The sequence below is a fragment of the Vombatus ursinus genome, unplaced genomic scaffold (genome assembly GCF_900497805.2).
Source record: "Vombatus ursinus unplaced genomic scaffold, bare-nosed wombat genome assembly UNPS02014784.1, whole genome shotgun sequence".
Lineage (NCBI taxonomy): Eukaryota > Metazoa > Chordata > Mammalia > Diprotodontia > Vombatidae > Vombatus > Vombatus ursinus.
This window is the reverse complement of record NW_020954562.1, coordinates 910,867-925,063: the sequence shown is the minus strand read 5'-3', so window position 1 is coordinate 925,063 and position 14,197 is coordinate 910,867. Positions and strand designations below refer to the sequence as shown.

Genomic DNA, 14,197 nt, shown 5'->3' with positions numbered 1-14,197 from the left:
AGTACGCTTGGTTGTGACCTCTGGAACCAGGCAGAACAAGAAAGCAGCCTGGTACAGAGGCAAAGAGACTTGAATTTGGAGTCTGAGTTCTTGCTTCTTACTGCCTAGCTCACTGTGGACAACTCATTTCACTTTGAGCCTTTTCCCGAGGATGTTGCACATTGAAAATACTTGAAAGCTACTGAGTGCTTTCTCCCCCGCCCCCATCTTCTCTTCTCCAGGTTAAACATTCTCAGGTCCTTCATCCTCAGATACTCCAAAAGTGAAATCCTCCACTTCCCTGGCCATCCAAGTGCCCTTTCTCAGGCTGGGCTGAGCTTAGACTCAGGAAGATGTTCATAAGTCATCTATCTGTACAAGGTTCATGAGAGGCCAGATCTGCTGGAAAAACAAAACAAAATTGGATTTAGGAGCTGAAACTGACCTTGCGGTCATGTTCGCCACCCCCTTTATTTTACAGATGAAGAAATTTAAGGTCCAGAGAGAATAAAATCAATCAAAAAGCAGTTAATAAGAACTTTGGGCTCTAAATTGCACTCTCTTTTCACTGCAGCAAGCCCTAATAGCAAATGCAAACACTAGCAAACTGATCCCTAATAAGGTATACTCCACAGTAATTCCCCAGGTCCTACGACAGCCTAATGAAAAATTCCCTTTGCTCTGTTCTGCTTCCACCCTCACTCAGCAACCTTCTGGTTACTAATTCGGTTTCCTGGATACCTGGATACAGGCAGGGTGAGGGGCAGGCAATAGATCCTAGGTGCAAGTGCTGGGAAGCCCCAGAAAGAAGCCCTACGTAAGCTGACACTAGATGGTAGGCACAAATGTCGGGATGCCCGAGAAAGGCACGGTTTCCACGACATGTGCCAAAACTCGAATTCTTGTGGGTAAGAGTCAGCCTCTTGAGTTCTGTTCGTGTACATTTCTCACAGCATGGCTGCTCCTGCGTGAATTCATAAAATCGAATTTCCAAGCCTGCTAACCTAAGGGTTCGTGCAGGGACCTACAAAGTGACCGCACCAAACTCCAGGTGGTGTTTTGCATCTGTCCATGCGGACCCAAGGGGCCTCTCTGCTCAGGGACAGTCACCACGATCATTTTATTAAAGAGGTGGGGGACGCAGGTTGGAGATACCGTGGGCTGGGAGTTGCAGACCCTCAACACTCGTGCGACTACAAAGCAGCAGCATGAGGGACTCTGGAAAGTTGGGGAGTGCGCGGGTAGCCGCTAGGCCGCGCGTGCGCCGGGAAGCCCGTTGGGGGCCAGGCAGCCCAGGTTGGCGCCCCCGCCCCCTTCTCAGCCCCGAGGGGCGCGAGCCCAGCGAGAGTCGTCGCGTGCCGCTGCTCGCGCATGCGCCGTTGGTAGATGCTGTTGAGTGGCCGGCGGCGACTTCGGTTTTGTGGTGGGGTGACCACCCTGTGGCCGCCGGCCGGACAGCCGAAGCGCCGCCGCCGAGGGGCCCCCTCCTCCAGCACAGGTGCGTGACTCCGGCTGGGCCGCTGAGGGAGGGGACGGAGCGGCAAGCGGGGCGGGGGCGAAGGGGCGAGCGTCGGAGTTGGAAGAGGAGAGTCAGCTCGGAGCCAAGAGCCACCGAGGGGACCCGGAGGGGCGTCCGGGCTTCTGGAGGGGCGTCTTCCTTGGCCCCAGCGATGAGGGAGGGTTTCCATCGCCTCTACCTCGGGCGTGCGGAGAGGGGGAGGGGTCGGCCCGGCTGGACGCGAGTCCGTTACTGTGGCGGTTACCGTCCTCCCGCCCCCATCGTCGTGCCCGGAGCTCGAGCTCCGGGTCCCCCCGCCCTCCACTGGCCCTCGGGAGGAAGTGCGCGCCCCCGGGGCCGGACTGGTCAGTGGAGTGCGCCCCCGGGGCCGGACGGGCGCAAGGGCCCAAAGGGGGGACACGGGGCTGAAGGGAGCGTACGCCCAAGGGTGCCCGGAGCTGGACGGGAGCGCCCTTGGGGGCCCGGACTGAACGGGCGCGCGCCCTCACGGCGGGGCGGAGGGGAGGGGGCTGCACGGGAGCGCGCCCGCGGGCTCTTCCACTTACCCGTGGACCCGATTCGAACTTGGGTTAGGGAAGTCGGGCGTATCTGGAGCCGGGGGGCGCTGCCTGTCTCCATCCACTCTTGACTTTGTCAGACTTTGGGCTATTAGGCAATATTGAACTTAGCGAATATTTATTTAGCGCCTAGTGCGTGCATTGCCCTGGAGTTGCAGAGATCAAAAGGGAAGCGTTCCCTGCACTCGAGCTTACATTTTGATGTAGTCGCCTCTCTGCACCTTTTTTCTTCACCCGCCAAATGAGAGGGTTGGCCTAGACAAGAATTCGTAATCTTTATTTCATAGATCCGCCCCCCCCCCAGGCAGTCAGGGGAGGTCTGAACCCCTTTTCAGAATGTTGTTTCCAAAGGAAACCAATTATATTGAAATACAGTTATAAAAATATTGGAAGAACAAGTTGATGGACCCTCGGTTATGAACCCCTAGCTTAGATGATCCCTAAGGCCCTTTTAAGCTCTAAATCTGTGGTCCCCGACCCCCTTCTGTTTGGTGTCGATTGGCAAGAGGGTTGGATTCGAAGGCTTGATCCTAGTTCTGGACTTTGACTACCTGCACGACCTTAGGCTTGGTAGCTTCCCTTTTCTGGCACTGAGTTTGCTTTTCGGTGGGAAAAGAGATTGAATTTAGTGATTTCTAAAGGTCTTTTTCATTTCTAAATCTCGGATTCTTGAACCCTACACCCTCGATGCAACTCGGAACCCGGTGTGTTCCTGGGGGAGGGAAAGAGAAGGAGGGCAGAGTTAATTCTGGCTTTAATAGCTCTCGGTAAGAGACTCATTAGACAGGAAAATGTCAAAAATTTGTCTGTTTATGGTCAATCAGTGCTTTGCCTATTTCGTTTATGACGCTTGCCCCAAGCAAGGACATTATACAGTTAAATTTCTCCTGGGATAGGATGAGCAGATAAATCTCATTAGGCTTAGAAGAAGAAAAAAAAAGTAATTTTAGAGTAGGGGAGGATCCAGTAATATTATGATGGTATGTTGTGGTCTTGACCACCTTTGAAATTTCATGCAATTTATTACTTTGCTTTTAGCCTATAGGAGGAATAGAGGTGCTACTCTTTTTGTTTATGAATTTTAAGTTTGGTCTCTTCCTCATTCATTCTTCTGTCTGAACAGTTAACTAATATGATAAGTTTAGATTATAAATCTTATTCCCAGACTTGGTGACATTAATTGTATTGGTATGAAGTGGAATATTCTTTGAATAAAACTTTTTAAAAGTGTTACTTGATTTCAGTACTAGACAATTTTCTGTCCTTTTTAATTGGAAAATTAAAATTAAGTTATGGTAACCATTGCAACAATACCTAAACAAATAGCTTCTGAAACTTATGAAGTACTATTTGGTAATTTTGACAGTTATTTGATTTTTTTTCTGAATTGTTGTTGGGCTGAGTAACATAGACATCTATTTCATCCATTCCCCCCCCCCCATAAGTACTTTTATCTCTTTTAGAACTTTTTTTTTTAGAACTTTTTATTGATGAGCTCCCTGAAGTGTGATACAGAGGAAAAATTCCTAGCTCTGAAGTAAGACGACTTGGGTAGGTTTTGACGCTTCCTCTGATATTATTTATTACCTGAATGACGTTGAGTAAGTTTTTTAACCTTCCTAGAGGACCTTCTGAGTCTTTCTACTCCAGATCCATGATCCCTTTGAACATTTTAAATAGAGTGAAAAATTCTGCTTAATAAATATTTATGGAATAAAAAAAACTGAACAGATGAAAGTGAACAAAACAGACTAGAAACAGTTATAAACATGGGAGCAAAAATCAGTAAACTCGGTGGCTGGCAAAATGTTGAATCATCACAGATTTTGCAGTTACTAAAGCCAAATTTCTGTGACTTTGGAAATTTGACTTGGAGATTAATTGTAAGAGCAAATGGCATTTTAGACCCATTTTGTTCTTGGTCCTTGGCTTCTGAGGATGTGGATAAAGAAAACACTAGTTTTATCTCACTAGTTTCCTTTTGACATCCAGCAGTTCAGTTTGTTTCCATATACTCATTTAATGAGAAACAAGCACTTTTTTGGCTATTCTCTGGATGAAAAGACAATTGATTAATCCATTAGAAGTTATCTTGATGACCTAATCATCTTTATTTTAATAGGCACCCTGTCTTCATGTCGGTACGTTCATGCCTATTGTCTGACACATGTACATCCAGCAATCTCATCATCATGAATAATATCTGACATTCACAGTGTCTTAATGTTTGCAAAGTGCTTTACACACATTATCTCATTTGAAAATGCCCGATAACTCTGAGTTAGATATCATGAGCAGTATTTTCCCCATTTTATAGATGGAAAGCGCATGTATAGGGATTTTCTTTGCCAAGGAGGAGGGAGATGAGAACTAAAAAGGAGATACTGGATATAATGAATTAGGAGGCTATTGGTTACTGTTATGATTAGTTTCAGGAGAGAAATGAGTAAGACCAAGAGATTGAGAGTAGTGAGGCTACAGAGACAAGTGGAGACAACTTTTCAAGAAAAAAATAGTAGATATGTGGACCTAGAAGCTAGAACAACTTTTTTCAGATTCTGCCTTCAACACTAACAGTTGTGTGACTCTGAAGTTTGTAAAAGGGAGTTGTGTTTGCAGGGAAAAGATTAGAAATGAGTTCTGTTTTGGACATGTTGATTTTGAGATATCTATGAGACATCCGGTATGCAATGTCCAGAAGGCAATTGGCAATGAGAGGAGCTCATGAGAGAGGTTAGGGCTGGGTATATAGATTGTGAATCATCTGCATAGAAATTAATTGTTCATTGAACTCATGGAAGCTGAAGAGATTACCAGACAAGAATAGTGGAAGAGAAGAGAACCAAGGACATATATTTGGGGGGAGATGACTACACCCATAGTTATTGGGCATGACCCAAATGAAAGTTCAGCAAAAAGGGTCTCTGAGAAGAAACAGATAGGTGGAGAACCAGAAGAAAAAAATGTCATTAAAGCCTGTAAGAGGAGAGAGTATGCAAAGGAAAAGGATGATTGATAATGTCAAAGGCCGCAGAGAGGTCAAGAAGGATATAGATTGAGAAAAGGCAGTGAATAGATTTGTCAATTAAGAGACTTCAAATCTTTGGAAAGAGTAGTCTTAATTGAATTATGAGGTAAGAATGAGATTGTTGAGGGTTTAGAATCTATTGAAAGGAAGTAGAGACAGCTTATAGAAACAACATTTTCAAGAAGTTTTGCTACCTCTTTGATTTCAAAATACCACTACTAGGTCTGGATCCCAAAAAGATAAAAGAAAAAGGACCTAGTTGTACAAAAATATTGGTAGCAGCTCTTTCTGTGGTGGCAAAGAATTGGAAACTGAAGGAATGCCCATCAACTGGGAAAAGGCTAAACAAATTGTGGCATATGATTGTGATGGAATACTATTGTGTTTTAAGACATGATGAAGGTATTGATTTCAGAAAAATCAACTACATTCCTTTCTCAAAGTTGAACTTAGTCAATTAACCACAACTCTTGGGTCCAGCTATTCAATCAATTCTGAATCCACCTAACATACTTTAATTTAGCACATCTAGGAAGGGAGAAAGAAGGGGGACCCATGGTACAGATGGTGAGATTTGCCTTATTAAGGAATAGGAGAGCCAGGAAGAAGCAAGTGATAATGCTGAGAAATTTGGGTGAATGAAGGGGACAGGAGGCTAAGGGACTGATAGAGTTCATGTTTGGATCATCACAGTTTCTTTAGAAAAGTAAGCTGCAGTCATCTCTTATAAGGGTAGTAGTGTGGATGGAGGAAAGAAAAAAAACTTTGAAATTGTTGAATGGATATAGTAGGATTATATATAGTAGGATTGTCAACATCAGCTCAGGCCAAGCTAAGGTTATGTATCATAACATTTGTAGTGTATTCTAGGGACACTTTACATGGTCTTTGGTTTTTATATTTAATAATTTCTTTAAAGTAATTTTGTTCTTGTTGTACAGTGTGTAGAAGATTTACTTATCTACCCTTCACCATCTAACATGTCATGTTTATCTCATCTATTTCGTGGCTTCAGGGCTGCCTTGGTCTGTGCTGTATTTTGGCCATTATTTGCAAACCTTCAAATGCTGTATAATTATTAGCATTGACTGTTACCTAATTTACTCACCACTTTTCAGACCTTTTAATCTAGCTTTTTTTTGTAATTTGAATGTTTATCTAAATATTTTACACTCTAATTTGGCTTCTGGTGTATGTATCTCTTAATTTATCCACCAGCTGTGCTTTTAAAATTTGTTGGCCAGTCAACAGATAGTTTTATCCTCTATGTTGGTATATAAAATTCATTTTCTTAGTCATTTATATTTTTAAAATAAAACTGCATCTCATTTTTTTATTGAGCTAAATGGGAAAGTTTTGGCAAGTAAATAGTTAAAATGAATATAGTTTATAGCATACTTACTATGTGCTGTAATTTAATTTAATTTAAAAATTTCATAAAGATGTTCTTATCAGGAGTTATAGTTCCTCAAATCACTTCACTTTGAGGAATCTAAATAACAGTTTATTTCACCTCTTTAAAAAAAAAAAGCGGAAAGCGGCTGGGGGGGAAGGGGGGGGCATCTTGACCATGAATCAGAGCTGGACCTCAACTAATTTTCTTATTCTTATATGGCAAGTTCCAAGAGCTAATATGATTTACGTTTATAAGTATGAAAACATATGTTTTAAAAGTCTCTAGTAGGAATTCCCTGAAAGACTTTAAGGTAAGTATTAATTAATTAGTCCATGAGAGTAGGTAACTTTTCACTGTAAAATGAAATAAAACATTTCCACCCTCCTTTCTAGAAGAAGAAATTAGTCTTATCCCTTCATTCAAAATGAGGAAAAGTGAATGTTTCAGGCATACCAGTTTTTGGGTAGCAAATAAAGCACTATAGTGAATTCATAGTGTTTGCCTTTCCCTCTCCTTGAAAAAAATTTAGAGGGTAGTTTTTGAAAAATAATAATTGTATTAAATGAATTAGAATTTTAGGTCCGTCTTTTCAGACTTAAGAGGAGTAAATATTAGCTGCCAACCAGATACAGTGTCCAAAAGTAGCTGTCCACCTGTGTGTGTTTCAACTGTTTCGGGTTTAAACAGTTTGAGGCAAAGTGAGAGAAAAAATACAGGAAAAAAATCTTAATTTAGGAGTGGTTACTAAGGCAAAATGGATTGAAATCTTTTAGTTAGCCTAATTCATTACATCTTAGAAATCTGGAGGATAAAACTGTGTTTATGGTGGTATTATAAATGAGTGGCACGAGTTAAATCCTCAAATTTCACATCTCTCCACTACATAAGGTCTCAAGGGGGGGGAGGGAGGAGATTATATTCCCTGAGTTAGGTATAGTGGAAAAATTATTCCTTGTCCAGATTTATTGGTATTTCTTTGAGGTGTTGAGGTGCCCCTGAGGTGGCAGTTTATAGATCCTAAATGAGTGGTTCTTATTAAGCCTTAGAGTGATCCCAGTATGAAATGACCTGCCCAGTGCTAACCTGGAGTGACTGTAGGTCCTATGCAAATGTGCCAGCAATTTGTGTTACTGCTGATGTTTTTTCTCTAGTATACAACATTGTCCAGATTTATCTTTGCTCCCTACTGGAGTATTCATTAGGCACTCAACCCCCATCTAGTATCTACCATCCTTCTTTTGTCCTTTGTTTCCTAAATATCATTCTTCATTTGCCTGTTAAGTCATCACTGCTAAAATTATGTATTTTTTTCTGTTTCCTCAAAACTTTTTTTTGGTTTTGTTTTGTTTTTTAAGGCAGTTGGGGTTAAGTGACTTGTCCAGGGTCACACAGCTAGTAAGTGTCAAGTATTTGGTCTGAGGCCGGATTTGAACCCAGGTCCTCCTGACTTCAGGGCTGGTAGTCTATCCACTGCACCACCTAGCTGCCCCTCCTCAAAACTTTTAGTGTATAGGTGTGTGTGTGTGTAGATTATATATATATATATATATATATATATATCTTTCCACAGCTGATCCAAACACCAAACAAACCTGTTTGTCTTTATGTTATTCCACATGACTATTGTTATCACCTTTTATATACTCCAGTTTGATTCTTTTTCAGGTAAAACCTTTTAACTCCCTCCTTGTTTGTGATACTGCTTTTGAATTTAAGACTTTGCCTAAGCTGTTGCTCAGAGCAAGGATAATAACCAATGGGTATCTAGGAGGAAAGGCGTTGTCAAAAAAAGTTGACCAACGTATATAAAAATTAAAAAAAACCTGATAGCCTGTCATAATTGATGTGGTCTCATAGCTCTGGAGTGGTAGGGTATTTGGCCAATCTTTGTCATTTGAATGGCATTTTTAAACTTTTATATACAACAGATATGACACATACTTCAAAACTGGTCAAGAAAAATGAGGACTTAGAAGAGGATGTTAGATTTAGCTTTATCATAGCTCAGACAATCCCTTTCAGACTAGTTCGCCTTAGCCCTGGTGCCAAAATTTGTTGCTGTTACTTTTTTTTCCCAATTTTTTTAACTTTTATTTATTTTTTGAAAAATTTTTATTAATTAATTTATTTTTAGTTTTCAACATTCACTTCCATGAGATTTTGAGTTCCAAATTTTCTTCCCGTCTCTCCCCTCCTCCCACCCCCAGACGGTGTGCATTCTGAATACCCCTTCCCCTAGTCTGCCCTCCCTTCTATCATTCCTCCCCCTTCTCTTATCCCCTTCCCCTTCAAATTGCCTGTAGGGCAGGATAGATTTCTGTACCCCTTTGCCTGTATATCTTATTTCCCAGTTGCATGTAAAAACAATTTTTAGCATTTGTTTTTAAAACTCCGAGTTCCAAATTCTTTCCCTTCCTCCCTCCCCACCCACCCTCATTGAGAAGGCAAGCAATTCAATATAGGTTATACATGTGTAGTCATGAAAAACACTTCCATAATAGTCATGTTGTGAAAGACTATATTTCCCACCATACTATCCTGCCCCCTCGTTTTTTGTATTTTCTCCTTTGACCCTGTCCCTCCTCAAAAAGTGTTTGCTTCTGATTACTCCCTCCCCAAATCTGCCCTCCCTTTTATCATCCTTCCCTTTCTTATCCCTTTTCCCCCTATTTTCCTGTAGGGTGAGATAGATTTCCATACTCAGTTGAGTGTGTATATTATTCCCTCCTTAAGCCAGAACTGATGAGAGTAAGATTCACTCATTCTCTCTCACCTCCCCCTTCTTCCCCTCCATTGTAAAAGCTTTTTCTTGCCTCTTTTATGTGAGGTAACATATCCCATTCTACCTCTCACTTTTTCTCCTTCTCCCAGTGTCGTTGTTATTCTTGCTCTTCAGTCAATCATTAAGCATTTATTAAAGTAGCACATACTGCGTGCTAGGTGCTTTACAAAGACAAAAATGAAATCGCTCTGTGCCTTAGCCCCAGATGTAATTTGTTGTGTCATCCCTCCCTCAAACCATCAGGGGAAGGCAGCAGCTTCTTCCACAAAAATACATTTTCTGGGCCACAACTCTGCATTTAACTAAAAAGCTGCAACGTAAGGTGGTTAAAAAAATCATAAGAATATGTTAAGCGTTTATAGAATCAGTTCACTTGATAGGTTGAGTAGCAGCCCTGTTTACAACAAAGAAGTATTAGGTTAATCGTGTTCCACCTAGCAAAGAAAAATGAAGTTTTTAAAAGTTTTCAGGTTCTTTTCTCCTAGATCTTCAGGTTTAACCCAACTCAAGTTCAGAGCCACTGTCTCATTTGTCTGTCTGTTCTTCTGGACTCTTGAATAGAGCCAAAGAACAGGATTTAGCTGAGTCGTGGCTATAGTTCTTGATACTTGCCCCTGGTTTCATACTGCAGTAAAATTTAGCATTTTTTCGTCTGAGGAGAAAGATATTATTTTTTGTAATTCACTAGTTGCTTAACCTTTTGATTCCTTTCTGTCTGGATAAAATATCCAGTTTTCCTGGGTGATTACCTACTAGCTACATACATCAGGAATCCCCTTAGTAATTTGAAATGTCACTTTGATATCTTGAGTCACTTAGCGTATCCAACTAACCCTTCTCAGAACAGCCTAATAGCCATGATTATATAATGATAGGTCTCTGTAAAGACTGATTTTAATATATAGTTAAAATCTGAATTACAGTAAAAAATAGCTGTAGTTCCCATTTATTTATAGCATTGTTCATGTGGCTTTAAAATGTTCCCTGTGACTGTAATATTTAGACACATTTTCATTGAATCCGTTAATAACATTTGATGGTACATATTTTATGTTTGTGTGTAGATGTTGCATCTCAATCCGGTTTTTTCCCTTTTTCAAATTATTTTCTATTCATCACCTTATGGTATATTCCCAAGTGCAATCAATTGACAAAGAAGGTGAATTTTTTTTATGGAAGCTATTACTTTTATTTTTACCATAACTTGGATTAGGAATAGCATAAAGAAGAGCGCATTTTTTTCTCTTTACAAACTCTGCAATATCAATATTTAACCTTATAATCTTGATATCTGCTTTTGATTATTATAATTGTTATTATTTTAGATAATTTTCCATAAAATACTACTGTGATACTTAATTATGTCATGGAGGGGGCTCTAGGTTCTCAAAGGTTATATACCACAGGAGTATAAGATTGGGCAGATCTTAAGTCCTCCTATGCGAATAGGGGACAGTCCTTGAGAGAAGCCAAGTCTGCTGAGGGCAAGCCAGATTTAGCACAGAGAGGTTTGTCAGTACTGGGTTAGCTATTGGATGATGAATTCTTTGGCTGTAGTAAGCAGTGAATCAAGGCAAATCACGGCTCTTGGAACTATGTTATATTTTCCCTTCTATTTCTGTTAATAAAAGTTAACATTTTAAATTAATATTTATTGATGGTCTACTTCCTTTTCTGCCACTGTATATGTGATAAATGTTTCAAGATCTTTACCAGTGAATTAGTATACTATTGGAAATTCTAATCCACATCAATACTTAATTTAACAATGAAATAAAACCAGAAAAAGACAAGAGGAAATTTCACTAAATATTAAGATGGCTCATAGGTTCTCCTTTAGCAAAATAAGCAGAGGAGTTGATGGAATTAGTTTCACCATGAATGCTTTCAGAGATAAGGAACATTATTTCCTAAGACATTTGGTCATATCACCTTGCACTGCTCATGATGAGCATAAGCTTCAAAAAGGCCATTATGAAAATAATTGTAATGTATCTGTGTGGCATGGAAAGAGGGCTGGATTTGGAGCTAGAAAAGTTGAATTTCAATCCTGGCTCCTCTGCTTACTGGTTTTTTGGTCAGGGCCTAGTTAACTAACTGCATGTAGTTGTTATATAGATAAATTATCCAGCCTCTTCAGGCCTCAGTTTCTCTTTAAAATGAGGGAGCTAGATTAGATAACCTCTGAGTTCCCTTTGAGTTCTAAATTGGTAATCCTATTATCTGTTGCAAAGGATGACTGGATAGAGAATATAAGGAATTTTTTGAGATTCTGCAAACCAAATCAGCATATGTTTTGTAGATGATGTTACTTGATTTTTAAAATGGGCTCAAACGAGTTACATAAAAAATTATTGAACGTGGATTTGGGTTTGAGAGACAAATGAAGTGAAAAACATAGATTAGTAAAAAGGGGCCTCTAAACAACCTTATACATGATGGTGAAATCTTTTTAAAAACTGTTGCCTTTTGTTTTTACATAATATTCATTTTGAATAGCTCCTCCCTCTTCCTGTATCCTCTTGAGTTTTTCATGTGACAAAATTTAAGATAGAAAAAAGAAATTAGCAAAAAGAACCAGTGCAAGAGTAATATCTGACAGTACCTCTCAAATGAAGAGCGGTGCATTTTTATGACTATATTTTTGAGAAGAGAGTTGGAAAGCCCTGGACACGTGGTACACTGAAAAACTTCATAAAAAAGAAAATAGACCATATTTTCAACAGAAAATGACTACTGATATGGAAGTCAGCAGAATAAGCTGCTTGTGTACGTTTTTTCAGATCAGTTGGGGCAAAGGTAAAAATTAATATCAAATTAGAAAATAGGCTTAAGATGGGAAGAAAACACTGTAAACAATTGCAGTAGTTTACCCTTAATTTGAGCTATTCAAATGATGCTTCCCTGCCAAAAAGTGAGAAATAGACTAAGACAATTTGATTGTCAATAACACATTTCCCACAGGAATTACACTAAAAGAGCCTCCAAAGTGCCTTAGCCAGTTTATCTGATCTCTGCTAGGCAAAGAATTAGTAAGAACAAGACTGGTTTAAGAATACAAATTCATTTGTAAATTCTGTGGAGTACTATGGGGGGAAATTAAGAACATCATATCCTTATAAAATAATGAAAAGCAGTAAAAATTAAAATGTGTCTAAAGAAGAATTGGCATTTAGGTTTAACAAGCCATATTACCATAAGAACATTCAGGGATGCAGGTGGCAGGGAAGACCAGAGATAGATGAAAAATTTGATAAATTTGTCAGCATTTTGTCTAATGAGCTATTTTCATCACCAATGACATAAGAACTGTTGTTTGGATGCATTCCTCAAAATGGTATATAAAAACATAGAAATGGTGCTTCTACAAATTTGGAAAGGGACTCTGAGCCAGACCAAATAAACAGTGAAGGTAGCCATGCTAGGGGTAAACCAATCAAGCATCGACGAATGAATTTAAAAGATATCTCAGTTAAAAAAAGATGACATGCTTATCAGGCAATAAGCATGTAACATAAGATAAAAAGGATAGCTTACCAACTGGAATGAAAATCAGGTTCCAAAAAGATCTTGAAAAGTTAAGAGCATTGAGTTGATTCTAATAAGATGGAATTCTCATATAACCATGGTCTCATTGATTTTAAATTCCCTCAGATAATGCAAATCCATGCCTGTCCATCCTATGTGAGTCATCCTGTGGGTATGTTTGCCAGTAGGGGTCCACCACCATGCCAAATGACTTCCCCTCTCTTGCTACTGATGTTGTGAGACTACTAGTGGAACCTTTTTGTTTTCGTAGCATGTTTGTATCCTGTTTTTCTTGTTCTGGTTGTTTGTTTGTTTTTTTGGTAAACAGTATTTTATTCTTTTCCAATTACATGTAAAGAGAGTTTTCAGCATTCATTTTTTATAAGATTTTGATTTTCAGATTTTTTCTCCTTCTCTCCTAACCCCCCTCCCCAAGATGGCAAGCAGTCTGGTAATATAGGTTATAAATATATAAACATATTTCCACACTAGCCATGTTGTGAAAGAAGAAACAGTCTTGTTCTTGTTTTTTAGAGTCCCTCTTTAGTTATGTACTGCTGCTTGTGCACACCTACCATGTTCCTTTCTATTGCCCTCTAATAATTTTTTTTTTAATTTTTTGGAGACTTGTATTTTTGTTTTGCTACCATATATTAGGTCTGATAGAATGTTGGTATTAAAAAGATAAACTTTTGGAAAGAGTATTGTTATTTTAAAAGGGGAAATGGGTTTATTAAAGGATTTTGGCATTTTCCTGAAGCCATGCCACCCTTTTCCCCTCCCTTTTATTCAACTCTGGGCCCAGCTTGTCCATTTGAACTTTCAGTATGTATACTTGCTGTAAGCTGGCCGTCCAAATGCATGTTATAATCTGGGTAGTAGATATTCTTCATCCATTGAGCTATGCATATTTTTTGACTAATAACAGATCTCTTTTGGGAGGCTCTGAGTTCTGGGGTGTTCCAGGGCTTGGTTAAAGTAGCACAAAGTCATCCACAAACAATAGCATCTGGAGGATCTCACCATCCACAATAAACTCCCTTCAACATAGACTATGCACACTTAGTTTCCTCTATCACACTGGCTTAACAACTTTGGCAAGCATAAAGCTCCCTGCTTTATAATTTGTTTGATATTCACCATCAGAGGGTCATTGAACAGGTTTAAGAAATCTAGACTGATTTTCATATGCAGGTGGGTGGGACATGTTCTTTTTTTTTTTTTTAAATTAATTTATTTTGAATTATCAACAATCACTTCCATAAGCTTCTGAGCTTCAAATTTTTCTCCCTCTCCTTCCTCACCTCCCTCCCCAAGACGGCACACAATCTGTTATAGGCTATACCTGTACATTCCTATTAAACATATTTTCCCATTAGTGATATAAGTAAGAATTAGAGCCAATAGG

The 14,197-nt window shown here is 39.5% G+C and overlaps 1 protein-coding gene across 1 annotated transcript in view; it reads left to right on the top strand.

Moving 5' to 3' along the window:
• Positions 1–1,416: 1,416 nt before the first annotated feature.
• CLGN (calmegin) overlaps positions 1,417–14,197 on the top strand; it is a 74,447-nt gene continuing 61,666 nt past the window's right edge. The window contains exon 1 of the mRNA XM_027866880.1: positions 1,417–1,477. The gene's annotated coding sequence lies outside the window, so the exon portion shown is untranslated. The remainder of the gene's footprint in view (positions 1,478–14,197) is intronic.